The following is a 15,322-nucleotide window of genomic DNA, read 5'->3' as shown; positions in this document are numbered from 1 at the left end:
CGCCCCCCCACCTCTGATTAGGGATAGGGCACCACTTCTACTTAAAAGGAGTCACTCTTCTTTCACAGCTCCCTCCTGTTGCCGCCCCTCAATATGTTCTTTGCCTGCGTCTCCTCCTTTCTCTACTCAGCAAATGCTGCTATTTCCCAGCTAGGGCCGTGGAGTCGGGGCTCACTGAGCAGTTCGTGGAGACTTGCTGGATTTTTCTCGAGACGCGGTCACATCCAGGCCGAGTCCTCTGTCCCCAGAGCATTTCCCTGCTCTGCAGTACAGTGTCTGTCATCTCTCTGGAGGGCAGAGTGGGTGGCTGGGCGAGGGGCACAGGAAGCCACCTTTGCCTGAGTAGCCTGCGCTTCTGTGCTATTGGTTGCCAGACAACCACCAAGCAGGAAGCCCTGTGGAGAGAGCTGCAGCTGTTCCTGCTCAGTGGGTGTTTGTTTTACCTGAATTCATAGCAGTTTAGGGTGGTCATGCCCAGGCTGTGAAGTCCCACAGGATGGGGGCGGGCAGGGAGGTGACTGGCTTCCAGAGGCTCAGGATACAATGTTCTTTCCATCCCTTAGACTGACAAAGCAAAACCCCTTTTCTCTGAACACATCCTGGTTAACATCGGTGAGGCAAAGGAAGGCTTGTGATATGCACACTAAGGCTTGAAGTCATACTAGTGAGCTCTTGTTCTTTTATTAAAACTTTTTTAATTTAAAATACTTAAAGGATACGACATCATATCCTTATATTTAATTTTAGCTCTTTAGAAGTTCGCAAGGGAAAAAAAATGTATGGATTATATTCGCATGCAGACGCAAGGCCGGGCCCGAACGTGCGTCTCTAGAGGATGGATGACGAAGGGGCCGAGCGGCCCTTGTGCTGTCGTGACTGGATTTGGTTCTGGAGCACACTAGGAATTGGAGCTGGGACTCTGGCGCTTTTAAGAATTGTGGCACCAACTCCTCTCCGATGCTTTTCTAGATTTTCCTATAAATTGTGACTCCATCTTCTTGTTCATAATCAAGAATCTTTTATGAAATCTGTGAGAAGTAGCTTAATATATATATTTAATATGTAACAGGCAGAGAGAGAGAGGGGGGAGAGGAGGCAGCACGTAGCTGCAAAAGCACACACATGAGAGTAGCCGCCCTGGTGTGTGGTGTTCTAGCAGTTTCAATACAATTGTTGGTCTGTGGAAATTCCCCTTTCCTGCTTTTTACTGGACGCTGGCCACTCCAGTAACTTCTGTTTAGTGATTTAATTTCCTGTTCAAAAACCCAAACACTTCTTTTGGGGAAACAAACTGTCTCCCTTAAAGAATTTTGTCTGAAAAAGAAAAAAAAAAAACCAACCCTGTATCATTGCCACCAGCACACACACATCATCTAGTATCTCCAGTGTCTCAAAAATTCACCCTTGGAAACCTAAACTGCCCAAAGAAGAAATTAAAAAGCAGGATAGAACCACATATACAAAAGAAAGACTATTAGGAGACTATTTTACATCTATTGAAAATGATGGAAAGGATAACTTTCTGGGAAAATATATTTAACAATACTGACTCCAGTAGAGAAAGAGAATCTGAACAGATAAATTACCTGGATGGAAAACACCTCTCTGTGTTTCTGCCTTCTCCCTGCTACACCACTGCTCACATTAGACATATGGTTTCTTTTCCCCACACCAAGCTATCTTTTATTACTGGACAATAGCTGGGTATCCTACAATCCCCTCAAGTCTAATACTCTCTGCCCAGAGTTTGCATCCAATACCACAGGTTCAGGGATCAGTTCCCCATCTGTCCTCCCTACAGATTCTGTGTCTTTTTGAATGAGGTTGGAATCTTGAAGCTTTTTGGAGGTGTCTGCATGCCAATTAAAACTAGGTCTCCCATTCACTGGGAGACCATTCACTGGGAACCCTTTCTTTCAAGCATATTTGAATATTTTTGTCTAATTGGAATGTCATCTATAATGGCCACTGTAATTCTGGATTGTTTTGGTAAGAGTTTTCCAATTTTGTAGCTATCTACAGCTTCTGGGGTCACATTTCCGAGACATAGAGCAAGTAGGTTTGTGAGAAGGTGGCATGTTCAAGCCTTTGAAACTTGATGATCACATTTCTTTAGCTTAGGCCTTTGTATCTTGAGCCAAAGTAATACCTAAGAAGGATGTGCTGCTGTGTTGGGGTTTTCTAGATTTTTATAATGTACCTCACACAGAATTTTTCTTGACATTGATGGGTGACCTAGTGTTGCTCTAGCCAACCTGTGGCTAACCGCTCACTGCACAGGAGTCTTAGAGTAAGGTGGCAAGTGTTCCAGGCAGCTTTAGCAGGCCAACCTGTACCTGCCAGATTAGCAGTTTCGACTTTTGAGAGTCCCATTAGCAATAGTTTTATTATCCATTTCAGAAGATTGCTTTAATGGTAGATGCCCTAATGACTTTTATTAGTTTAACTTGTGCCTGCCTAGATTTTGATGACATTGGTTAAAACAAGACACTTCTCCTCTTTATTTATTTGTCAGGTCTCTAAGTCCTCCAGTGGTTTGTTATGAACCCACCTTGAGATGTTGTGAATCCCTTTGCATTCAGGGCAATATATTGGGAGTCCACAATGTGTGGTGGCCATGGAAATATGTGTGTATGTGTATACAAATATACATATGTACTATACATATATATTATTTTTAAATATAAAGTTCATTTGGATGAGGGATATACCTAAGGGAGCAGAGGTCAGAGCTGAGAGTGATTTATCCATTGCCATCAAGAGTGAACTCAGAGGAGTCCGAGTACACCTCAGTTGCCTGTCACCTTGTCTCACAAGTCCTCAGCAATAAGCTTTGGTTCCCAACTTTATCATCAAAAACAGAAAACATTAATCTATATAAGTTAGGCTATGCAAACCAACTTTATTTAATATCTTGTGAATAGGCATAGGAATGGGGGTAAAGAAGACGACTATAGAAGAGAAAGATAAAAACTGAATAACAGGCAAGCAGTTAAGTATAATTTCTAAAGCTGATTGGAGTTTGGTATAAGCTGATTGGATTTGGATACTACACTTCTTGTCAAGTGGAACATTTAGTGGGACAAGAAAAATCATTACAATGGTTTGTTGATGTAATACTCAGGGCAGTAATGGGTACATGTTAGGTCTAGAAATTTATTTCAACAGGCCAGAGAAGGAAATGGGGCATAAAATTTCAAAGGGTAGGATTATATTATAATTACATATAGATGACTTAATTTTTAATTTGAAAAGCCTAAAATAATACATAGGAACATTATTACAAATATGATTTTTATACAATAATTAGAAAAAGGAATTGGATGCAGAATGAATATAAATAAATATACAGATTACATAATACTAATCACTCGAAAGACATTGTGGTCTCAGAAAAATAAAATGTTCTATGTGTAAACATGACAGGCAATATGTAAATGATATGTGACAAAAATATGAAATAATACTGAAGAAAACAGAATAATTCCTGAATAGAAAAACACAGCATATACTCCAACAGGAAAATTAAGTTATAAAAAGTCAGTTTTCCTATTGTTAACCTATGAATAATATGTGGTCCTGATAAAAAAATATTAAAAAATCTTTAGAAGAAGATTATTTACATGGAAAAGTATGAGGCAAGGGCATCCAAACATATTCTGAAAAATAAGCATAATCAGAAGGAATAACTCTACCAGATATTAAAGCATATTATGGAACTATAGTTGACAAAACAGCAAGTTATCAGCACATAAATAGACATGAAAATTCCCAAAGTAAAAGGCATAAGAAGTGATTTTGATACAACTGGCTAGCCAAAAAAAGAAAGGTTAGACTCATACCACATATTTCATACCAAAATTCTTCAAGGACCAAAGACCTTAAAGCATCTGGAAAGGGATAATTATGATAATTGCACATAAGGCCTTAAACTGTATACTTAGAAATGGCTAAAGTCTCATAGGGTATACATTTTACCACAGTAACAACAGTAAAGCACATCACACAATTTAATGTAAAACATAATAATAAAATTGCTGGGTAAATTTTCTATAATCAAAAGTAGGAATAGCCTCAGTGATTTAAAAAAATATACAAACAATAAAAAGACTACTAAAAGCAGATTTAGCAATATATAAATCAAAATTTCTCATGACAAAAGTGACTCTACACAGGAAAAAAGTCATTACTTTAGAAAAATACTGTATATCTTACAAAGAGCTGATTAAACTCAACAAAAAGAAAGTGAACAACCTCATCTGAAAATGGGCAGAAGAGCTACAAAAACACATCTCCAAAGAGACGGCCAAAGCAGGCATAAGAAAAAAATGTTCAACATCACTTGTAATAAGGGAAATGAAAATTAAAACCACAATGAGATGTCAATTCAAATCAGTGAGAATGGCACATCTTAAACAATTAGCAACAAAAAATGTTGGAGAGAATGTGGAGAAAAAAGAACTCTCCTACACCGCTGGTGGGAATGCAAACTGGTGCAACCACAACTGAAAGCTCTTTGGAGGTCTCTCAAACTGCTAAAAATGGAGCTTCCACTCCTAGGTAACTACCCAAAGGACACAAAAACATCGTTTCAAAAGGACATCTGGACCCTCATGCTTATTGTTGCACTATTTACAATAGGGAAGATGTGGAATCAGCCCAAATGCCCCAAAATCGATGACTTGATTGAAAAGATGTGGTACATATACACAATGGAATATTACCCAGCATTCAAAAAATATAAACTCATGCCTTTTGCAGCAACATGGATGAAGCTGGAAGGGGTCATGCTTAGTGAAATAAGCCAGAAAGAAAAAGAAAAATACTGGATGATTTCATTCATTGCAGGAGTGTAAGGGATTGGGGGAAAAAAAGAGAAGCAAATATAATAAAGTAAAAATGAGAACAATGAACAACTATACACCAGAGACATGGTATGGGGTGGAAAGGGAATGGGATAAAAACTGGGGTGGGAAGAGGGCACAGGACTGTGGTGATGGCACACAGGTGAATTGGTGGTGGGAAGCTCATGGAGACTACAACTGAGGTGGAAAATGTACAAAATGAAGAATGATCTAAAAATTAAATAAGAAAAACAAAGAAAAATACTGAATAACTAACTCATATATTAAAAGAAAAAAGGGATAGGAAAGTATTTAAATATTCATTAGTTGTAGAAAAAAGAGGATTAAAAGAAATTGAGGTGTATTCTGTGCTACCATGCAAAAGATTAAGGCAGGTCTTTAAATATTGTTATGATTGCTAATCTACATCACATTGCAAAAAACATACAGTTGATTCACAGCAGAGTGTATAGTATTTCTAGTGTTTGTGTAAAAGGAAAAGGGAAGTAGGCAGACATTTTCTATGCACAAGATAGAATATCTGTGAAGGTACTTGGGAAAAAGTCATGAAGGGAAAGAATACTGTCTTGTCTTTCACTCCATACCTTTTGAGTTTTGAGTCTTGTGACTGTATCAGCTATTCAAAAGTTGAGAAAATTTAAAGAGATTATACTGTTCCTTGTATCTATAATTTTCTCTAAAAGCTCTATCAAAAGTCTCCTTTCAACCACTTCTCCTGAGAAAAACAACAGCAGATACAAGGCAAGCTCTTCTAAAATTTCTATCAGATAAATTACTGTTTGTGCTATGTGGGAGCTAAGGGACAGGACTCTGCTCCCATAAAGAGAAACTGCCTTCCAGGGGCCCTGGAATTCCATGGGTGGGAGCTTGAGGAGAGCCACTGGGGCGCCCGTCTCACGGGAATGGTGGGAACTATACTAGTGAGCCAGACTGAGGAGGGAGGTTCATTACTGGGGAGGCAGGGGGATATGTCCTTCCACTGCATGCAGTTGTTTCTCTCCATGCTGCAGAGCAGAGCCTGCTGTACTCCCCCTCACACATGGCTTTCTAATGCCATCAGGGCCCTCACATGTTGATTTGATCATTGAGAACCAAAGGAATCATGGGGGCAATCCAAGCAAAAACAAAAAACAACAAAAACCCAAGGACCTCAGCCTCAGTAATTGGAAGAAAAGACCACCCAGCAGAAAATCTAGACTACCCAGTCCTAGAGTAATTCTTCTTAGACTTACTGTCCATAGGAATTATCTAGGAGTTTGTTAAAATGAAGATTCTTATGCCATAGGTAATACCTAACAAATTACTAAATAATGCTGATGATTCTGGTGCTTGGAACACACCTTGAATAGCAGTGACCTAGTGAAATCTAGCTGCAGCATAGTTCGCAACACTATCAATAATTATAAGATCTGAAGAATGTTTGAAAACCCAATATCTAAGACCCAACACAGACACAATGAAGTTGAAACTTCTGGTGTTGGCACTCCATCTTTTGAAAGCTTCCCTGGTGTGCAGCATTGAGAAATAGTTTTAAAAAGTAGTTAAAGGCTTTCTGGAATTAAATAAAACAGATTTTCCAAATTGTAAAAAGTTACCATATAAATTAAAAGAAATAATAGCCTCTGTAAAATATCAAATCAATGACATGAAAGTACAGAAAAATAAAATTTCTCAAAATACAGGCCCCAAACAAAAAAAGATGGAAAAGTTAATGGAATTTATAACAGCTACAGAGGATATATCTGAATTTTTTAGTATGTGATTGGTGGATACTCCAGAAGGCTATCCTGGGACAGAGGAGAGTAGAAATATTATAAATGTAGCAGAGAGATTGTTTTGACCTGAAGAAAGAAAGAAGTGATAAGACTAAAAGGACCCACCAAGTTCCAGATAGATTTTTTTTTTAGAATAGATACTGTGAGTGGAATCACTGAAGATGGAAAAGTAAGTAACTCCAGGAAATAGTCTCCTCACAAAACACTTAAGATGCAAAACCTGTGAGAAACAACCATTACAGAAGTTGGCCTATACTTTGACACTTGAAGCATCCAGAGAAGTGCTAGATGAAGAAAAAGGCTGTTTTATTTTGATGTTTTAGTATTGGCTACAATCCTGTCCTCCCCAGCAACAGAGATGGCAGCCATGTTTCTGGTGGAGCTTGCTGGTGCCAGTGACGCAACAGGAATGTTATCCTCTAACACCAGAGTTGTGTTTTTTTCCTGCATGGTTGATGACTGAGTGGTTTGCAGAATGAAGGTTGAAATCAATAACTAAAAGAAAAATGTACTCTTACACGACTGATGAACAAAAGAGAAATTAGGAAACAGTCTGTGATGAATACAAATGAAACAAAGCATACCAGAATTTATGGGATGCATTGAAAGCAATTTTCAGAGATTATTTTATGGCTCTAAATACCCACATTAGGACCCTTCCTGGTGGTACAAAGGGCAAAAGCACAGCAATATGAAGCTATCACAGCCACTGCAGCATGAGTTCAATATCTGGCCAGGGAGGTGACCCACATGGCATGGCATGTCCTGCCCATTGCTCCCCTGAGCAGTTATGTTTCAGTCAGATCACCTGTTCTGTTCACCACTGTCTTTGGTGAGTCCTCTCAACACTGCCCCCCACCTCTGGTTTGTACCCCAGTTCTTGTATGCATAAATAAATAAATTTTTAAAAGTAAAATAAATGTCCACATTAAAAAATAAGAAATATCTTTATCAACAATCTAAATTTACACTTTAAGGAACCAAAAAAAAAAAGAAAAGAATAAACACAAAACTTACAGAAGGAAGGAAACAACAAAGGTTCATACAGAGATGAGTGGAATAGAAAGTAGTAAAATAACAGGATAAATTATAACACAAAATTTTTTTAAAAGATCAACAAAGTTGACAAACTTGTACCTAATCTAAGAAAAAAGGTAGAAGAAGATATAATTAACTAAAGTCAGATATTAAACTGAGGCTGTCACTGAACTTTCAAAAATTAAAAGGATTATAAGATAATTCCATGAAGAATAGAATTTTATCTAACAAACTCAATAACATATATGACATATATGACAATAACATATACAAATACAAAAGTCACCCAAATTGACTCTCTAATAAATATAAAATATCAATAGACACATAACAAATGAAGAGATGAGATATAAGTGATCAGGAAAGATGAGAATGAAAAGGCTTCCCCCAAAGAAAAGTTCAAGAGAACATGCCATCACTGATGAATTTTACCAAGTATTTAAAGAAGAATTACACCAATCCTACTCAATTATTTCACAAAAAATAGAAGAGGATGGAAATTATTCTATGAAGTTAGCACTATTCTTATACTATGGTCAAAGACATAATCTATAGACTTATGTTCCTGATGAATATAGATGCAGAGCCTTCAACAAAATGTTATAAAATTGAATCCAGCAGCACATTAAAATGATTATATACTATTACCAAGTGGGATTAGTCTCCAAAATGCAGTAGGAGTTAAAGAAAGAAAGAAAAGAAAGAAAACCAGTCAGCATAACACATCATGTTGACAGAACAAAGGAAAAAAATACATGATCACTTTTATAGATTCAAGAAAACTTTCAGTAAAACTCAAGTCCTTTTCATAATTAAAACTCAGAAAACTAAGACTCTAAGGGGCTTCCCTACCATGATAAATGACATTTATGAAAATCCCATAATGAATATCAAACTCAATTATGAAAGATTTAAAGCTTTCCCTTGAAGGTCATGAACAAAACAAAGATACTCAGTTTCAATGTCATCCATGAAGTAGTAGATCAAGAAAAAGAAGATAACAACTGGAGAGGAAAAAGTAGAACTATCTCTATTTTGAGATGATTCTATTAATTGAATGTCCCACAGAGCACACATAAACATGCAATTACTAGAGCTAATAAATTCAACAAAGTTGTAAGGTGCAAAGCCAACAAAATTCTATTTTGTTGTGATATACCACTAATGACCAATATGAAAAAAAGGAAATTTGAAAAACAATTTACTACGATAGCTTTGGGGGAAGGAGTAAATTTAAACAAGTGGATGAAAGACTTTTACACTGAAAACTACAAAATATTGCTGATAGAAATTAAAAACCTAAATGAATGAAAGACATTCATGAGTTGGAAGACAATGTTAAGGTGGCAGTAGCTCCCCCCTGCCCGCCAAATTAATCTCAAGATTCAATGCAGTCCCTATCAAAATTACATTTTTTTTTTCAGAAATGGAAAAGATGAGCCTCAACTTCATATAGAGGACTCACATCTCCAATTTTGAAACATGCTATAAAGCTACAGTGATCAAAGCAGTGTGGTAGTAAAACTATTTGAAGAAAATAGAGGTAAATTATTCATGATCTCAGATTTGCCAGTTTGGCCTATAATTTGAATTTTTAGACTTGACATCAAACGCATGAACAACACTATAAAAATAGACAAATTTGACTATCAAAATTAAAACTTTGGTGTAGTAAAGAATATTATTATGACTGCAAAAAGACAAGTAACAGGATAAGGGTTCAGTATCCAGAAAATATGACGAACTCTCACTACTCAACAGCAAAAAGAGGAAGTAAAATTATTTTTCAAAATGGGCAAAGGACGTGAATAGACACATATTTATCCAAAGAAAATATACAGGTAACTAACAAAAATATGAAATGATGTTCAACATTATTGGTTACTAAGGAAATGCTAACTGAACCACAGTAAGGTGCCATTTCATACCCATTGAGATGCAAATAAAAAGGAAAATGGCAGGTAATGGTAAAGATAAATAAAATCCATGCATATTGCTGTTAGGAATGCAAAGTGGTGTAATCACTGTGGAAAACAGTGGGTGTTAGGCAATTCGTAAAAAAAAAAAATTAAGCATAGTATTACCTTGTGACTCTGAAAGTACTCTGCTAGATATATATCTAAGGGAAAAGAAACCATAAGTTCACAGAGAGACTTGTTTACAAATGTTTATAAAAGCATTATTCATAATAGCGAAAAGATATAAACAACTAAAATGTATATCTGAATGAACAGATGTACAACTTGTGGCTTATACATGCAAAGGAATACCCAGCAATAAAAGGGAACATTGTTCTAATGCGAGTTATAATCTGCGTGAATCTTGAAAATACTATGCTAAGTGAAAACAGACGCAAGCAGTTTCACTGTATGCATCCCTTCACGTAGTCTGCAGAGAAAGGAAATGCAGAGACAGAAAGCAGATAGAAACTCCCTGAGGGTGGCTGAGGGGAAGAGAGTGATTACTTAATGGATAGCGTATGTTCTGGACTGATGTTCCTATTCTGAAACCAGAGAGAGAGGGTGGTTCCACAACATTGTGAATATACTAAATACCACTGAATGTTACACTTTTTAGTTTTTGTTGTATATATGAGAATTTTGCTTTAAAAGAAATAAAGACATGCCAAGCACATGCTGGAACAATTGTGGAAATACAACAAAAAGAAACAATAGCATAGGAAGCTTCTCAAAGTAAAATACTTTGAAATGAAAAACCAAGAAATTTCTCTGCAAAGTGACAGCAATCCACAAAGCCCTTCAGGTCCGCCTCAGTGTCACCTGCTGTCAGGTTAGGAGAAACTCTGGACACGTAAATAAGGATGCAGGGAATATATCACCTATAGGGTGCATTTGAAGAACCTCCTGAACATTTTAATGAAATAACAATTAACAATAATAGAGATCACAAGAGTAGGGAAAGATAAAGAATAAATCATCATAAGCAAAGAGCCACATGACAATGGATAATGGTAGTGTGACTGGAAATTTGTCACTTAAGTGGCAAATAAAGATTCTTCAAATGAATGAGTCATATTTTCATGAAAAAAGAAATCTAAAAATAGTCTAGAAATAGAACATTTGAGTATTTCAGCAAAACCCCTAAGTTGGCAGGATGTTGTTTGGAGAGGATAAGACTATTGCATGGGATGCAGGAGAGCAGCAGTGGGCTAGTGAGTGCTCTGTGCTTTGTATGCTTGAGGGGTGGTAAGTAGTGGGAAAGGAGGGCAGGAGACATTTTTTTCTATCTAGGGGGTCATAAACTTTGGACTCAGAAAGAACTGAATCAGAGGCTTGAGTGAGGGACTGAGCTCCAGGCTTCAGTGTCACTTTATTTTCCCAGGGTTTTTATTCCCATCTTCTCAGCATTAGACAATACAGAAAGAATTCTAAACTTAGCATTTCACCATAGACTTTATTTTGACCTTTTGCTAATTATCTGTGAAAACTGTACGTGGCATTAAGTCATGCAGGCAGTGCTCGTAATTACGAGTCACACATTATCAAATTAAGGCATCCATTGTAAAGGTAAGGATCAAAGTTATACATTGTGAGGTTTGTCAGGCCTGCCCACACCAGGAAGGACATTCCTTGTGACCAGATCATGGGTCTAGGGAGAAACAAAAGAGGTTGCGCAAGGTTTGTCCCTGGAGGTCTGGCTGATGTCACATAACCTCAAGGCCCGTTTTTGGGTCTTGTATGTGCAAATGTGTACAGTGCTCCGGCCATCGTGACCTGGCCGTATTCCTCAGGTGCACCTGGCTGTGACTCTATTGTCTCTCCCCCGCTCCCCCCCTTCTTTTTATAATTAAAGAAGGTATGTAGGGTGAGGATGCCTTGTTTATGTTCCTGAAAATTTAATCTTTTGAGACCACAGTATCCTATAGTGAACACGGCACACAGATAATCAAAACAAAACTACACTTTCCAAACTGTGAATGATACTTTGTACAAAAGCTTTGGGGTCTAAGCCTTGGCGGCATCAGCAATGCCTTCAGCCAATCAGTCATAAGAAACAATGGGAGGTATTGTTGAAAAGTCTCAGAAACTTCCTGAAGTTGTCCCCAGGAAGGCGGATTGACTGAGGGGCCACAGTGGCTTTGTCGTGATGTGCAGGGCTGCCATCTCTTGCATTGGAGGTCAGGGGCCGCCATCTCTTTCGTGAGCTTCTTTGGCAAATTGGGGTTGTGACCCACTGCAATCCCAGGCCCTGCGTTTCCAAAGAAGAATCCAGATTGTTCCCTGGATGTATCTGGAGTGACACAAGCATAACCTTTGCCTCAGACAGTTAAAATCCTGGGCTTCCATTTATTATCATCATCTTGCCACCAAACAAGAGTTTATCTTTGTCAAAATGAGAAAAATGTTTTTCTCCTCTAATGAGCCAGGACTCATCGTGTGGCAAATTAAAAATTTTTGAAGGAAATAAAGGCATGTGTGCTAAGTCTCTATAATCTGCCCTTGTAATTTCCCCCTTTTTAGTTTGAATTATCTTGGTACCATGGACTCTTTCAACATTGCCCCATCCCAGAGGACTATAGGGGATACTGGTTAATATGACACATTTGTTAGTCCAGGCAGGTATTTTAAAATTTAGAGCTAGTGTAAGCAGGTCCATTGTCTGTCTTGAGGGTGGCCAGACATGCATTCACTGCAAAACAGGAGAGAAGATGAGTTATTCTAGGAGTGTTTTTTGTCCTCTGGAAGCAACTGGAGCCCAAATAAAACCAGAGCAAGTATAAATAAATGGCTGAATATATCCCAGTGATCTGAAGGGTGGAAAGTGAGTGGCATCCATCTGCCAAATGGGATTGGGTGTCAGATCAGGAGGGTGTATGCCCCTGGGAGCTTGAGTCAGGTGTAGGGGTCGGCAAATGGATCAAGACCAAATAATTTGGTGGGCTTGCCGCAGGGGAATTTTATATTTAATATGTAGCCTAGTGCATTTGTATGTAGGCAACTGTGTTCATCTGAGGGGGAAGGGAAAACTGGTTTAGCAGAAGGTCAGCTTTAGCACTGCCAGTCTGAAGTGACCTGGCAACCTTGCATGAGTGCAGATATGGAGGATGAATATGGGGGAAGTCTGTGAATAGAATGTATTTTGTAATATGGAAAAAGTGGTTTCAGTTGTGAACGATAGAAGAAATGAGCCCAGTTTGAAAGGAAGACAACAAGTTTGCAACATAAGCTGAGGACCTGGCAGCCGGGTGCAGTAATTCTGTGAGTTCCACTTGTTGGGTAGAAGACTGAGTGGTGGGGATAGGAAGAGACAAACCTGGCCGTGGATGCCTGCTTTACCAGAGGATGAGCCATCAGTAAAATAGGCGGGTGCATCAGGAATGGAGTTCTGTTTAACAATATCACCAACCATCTACTGGGTGCATTTTAGAAAGTCCCACAACTTTCCAGGTGGATAATGACATCCAGTTTACCCACATAACCTCAATGGTTCCTTAAAGGGAGGTAGGAAAAGGGAGAATAAATGAAAATAGACATTTTGTCAAAGGAAGTACAATAAGAGCAAGATCAAATCCAAAGATTTGTATAGCTCTTCTATGTCCTTGAGTGATGAACTGGGCTATGAGGTTAATGTACAAGATGATAGATCTATTAATCTTATGTTTTAAAAATACCCATTCAAGGGGTGAGTCACTTGAAGTTTTTAAAAGTATCTCTTCTAATCTGCAGTGAACCGTGGCTATGCAGTGAACCAGTCTACTGTGGTTCTTAACATAGTAGAAAAGGGGGGTGGTTTGAATTTTGCCTGGAGCTATGATAAGCCCCTGGTCAATCAAAGCCTCAATATGTCCTGATATAAATTTGTTAATTCTTCTTGTGACTAGCAGGCCATAAGAATATCATTCATATAATGAATAATATATGACTTAGGATATTTAATTCTGACAGGAGCCAGTGTCCTTCCTACATAGAATTGACACATGGTGGGAGAATTAGCCATTCCCTGTGGCAGGACTTTCCATTGATAGTGCTTTATAGGCTCGTTATTATTTAGGGAAGGAACAGGAAAGGTGAAGAGTTGTCTGTCATCAAAACAGAAGGGAAAAGTGTAAAAGTCTTTTCAATCAATAAAAATAATGGGCCAAGTGCAGGAATTGCACTAGGTGAAGGCAGCCAGGCTGAAGGCTGGAGGCTGGAGACGCCCAGAGGTTGCATTGCTGCATTTACATTACTTAAATCTACCAATAGCCTCCACTTTCCAGATTTCTTTTTAGTCATAAATACCTGAGAATTTCAAGGGGAGAGGGATCTTTCCATATGTTGAAGATCCAGTTATTCTTGTACCAAATTTGTGAGCCGTGCAGTTTTTCAGAAGTCAGGGGCGATTGGTGGATCCACACTGGCACTGTGCTGGATCACTGGATTTTTGAAGTCTGTATTTGTCCCCCAGTGGCTCCAACTAAAAAGGATAACCAAGGCCCTCTCTTCCCCTCGCTTGAACATTTATTGGTTCAGTTATCCCTTGTCCATCTTCCCCTAAGCTCTCTCCCCTCTATATAACCCATATTTTTCATATTTTGAGCAATTTGGGAATATGATGCAGAGCCAGGGATAGTGGGTGACAGAGGATTAGGTATGACAAATTCAGCATTCCATTGCTGGAGCAAATCTCTTTCCCATAAATTAAGAGGGATCAACAGTGTATGGTTGTCTAACTCCAATTAATCAGGACCTTGACATTTAAGGAGTCTAGCGCTTTGCACTATTTTGTTTGCACTTAATTTCCCAAACCCTCTATCTCACATTCAGCTTTGTGAACAGGCCCATTAATAGGCCAGTTTTGTCTAGATATTACGGTAATTTCTGCCACCAGAAGGTCCCTATGGGAACATCAGGCAATAAGGGCATTTGAGCAATTTTATCCCCCTGCTTAAAAGTCCACAGGACAGGAGCACCAAGAACTACTTGTGTTTCCCCTTCATAATCAAATCCATGATTCCAGTCCTTATTCTTATTCCTTTTAGATTAAGACTGGATCTTCCTAATATTAACCCTACTGTGACTTCTGGAAGAGGTCCAAACTGTCTCATGGGGATTTCTACTGCATCTTTTCCTGGAAAAATGTTACAGAAATAGGGCACTGTTCGGTCTACAGCAGCACCCTTGAGGCGGCGGGACACAATGATAAGACTGAGGATTTTTGGCTGATGAAGTTGGTTGCTCCAGGTTTGTATGAGTTGTCGGGGCCTGGGGCTGGCCCCTGCTCAGAAAGAGCATTGCAAGATGGCATTCTCTTGTCCAATAAGGACCCTTTTCTGCATTTTGGGTAAATTCTTGGCACTAAATTTTTACTCTGAGAAATACCCTGTGGAGCATCTGTGACAGTTCTTTTTCAAGGGATCAGGCTTGCCACAGTTGAAACATTTTTGGTTTTGAATCTTTTGAATAGAGTACAATTTAGCAGTGTTCTTGCTCCATGAGAAATAGTGCCTATATCGCCACAGAGCCCAAGGTAATCCAACATTCCTCCACTTTCTTTATGGGGGCAGAGCAGGGTCTGACAATCTTCATTAGCATTTTCAAAGCTGGTTTTTTTTTTAAGATTTATTTATTTGTGCATATAGAACTGGGGTACAGGCCAGAGGCTCAGGGGTGGCGAGAGGCTTCACCAGAGACAGAGTGGGGA

Source organism: Condylura cristata, unplaced genomic scaffold, assembly GCF_000260355.1.
Source record: "Condylura cristata isolate star-nosed mole 26May11 unplaced genomic scaffold, ConCri1.0 scaffold00040, whole genome shotgun sequence".
NCBI lineage: Eukaryota > Metazoa > Chordata > Mammalia > Eulipotyphla > Talpidae > Condylura > Condylura cristata.
This window is presented reverse-complemented; position numbering follows the sequence as displayed.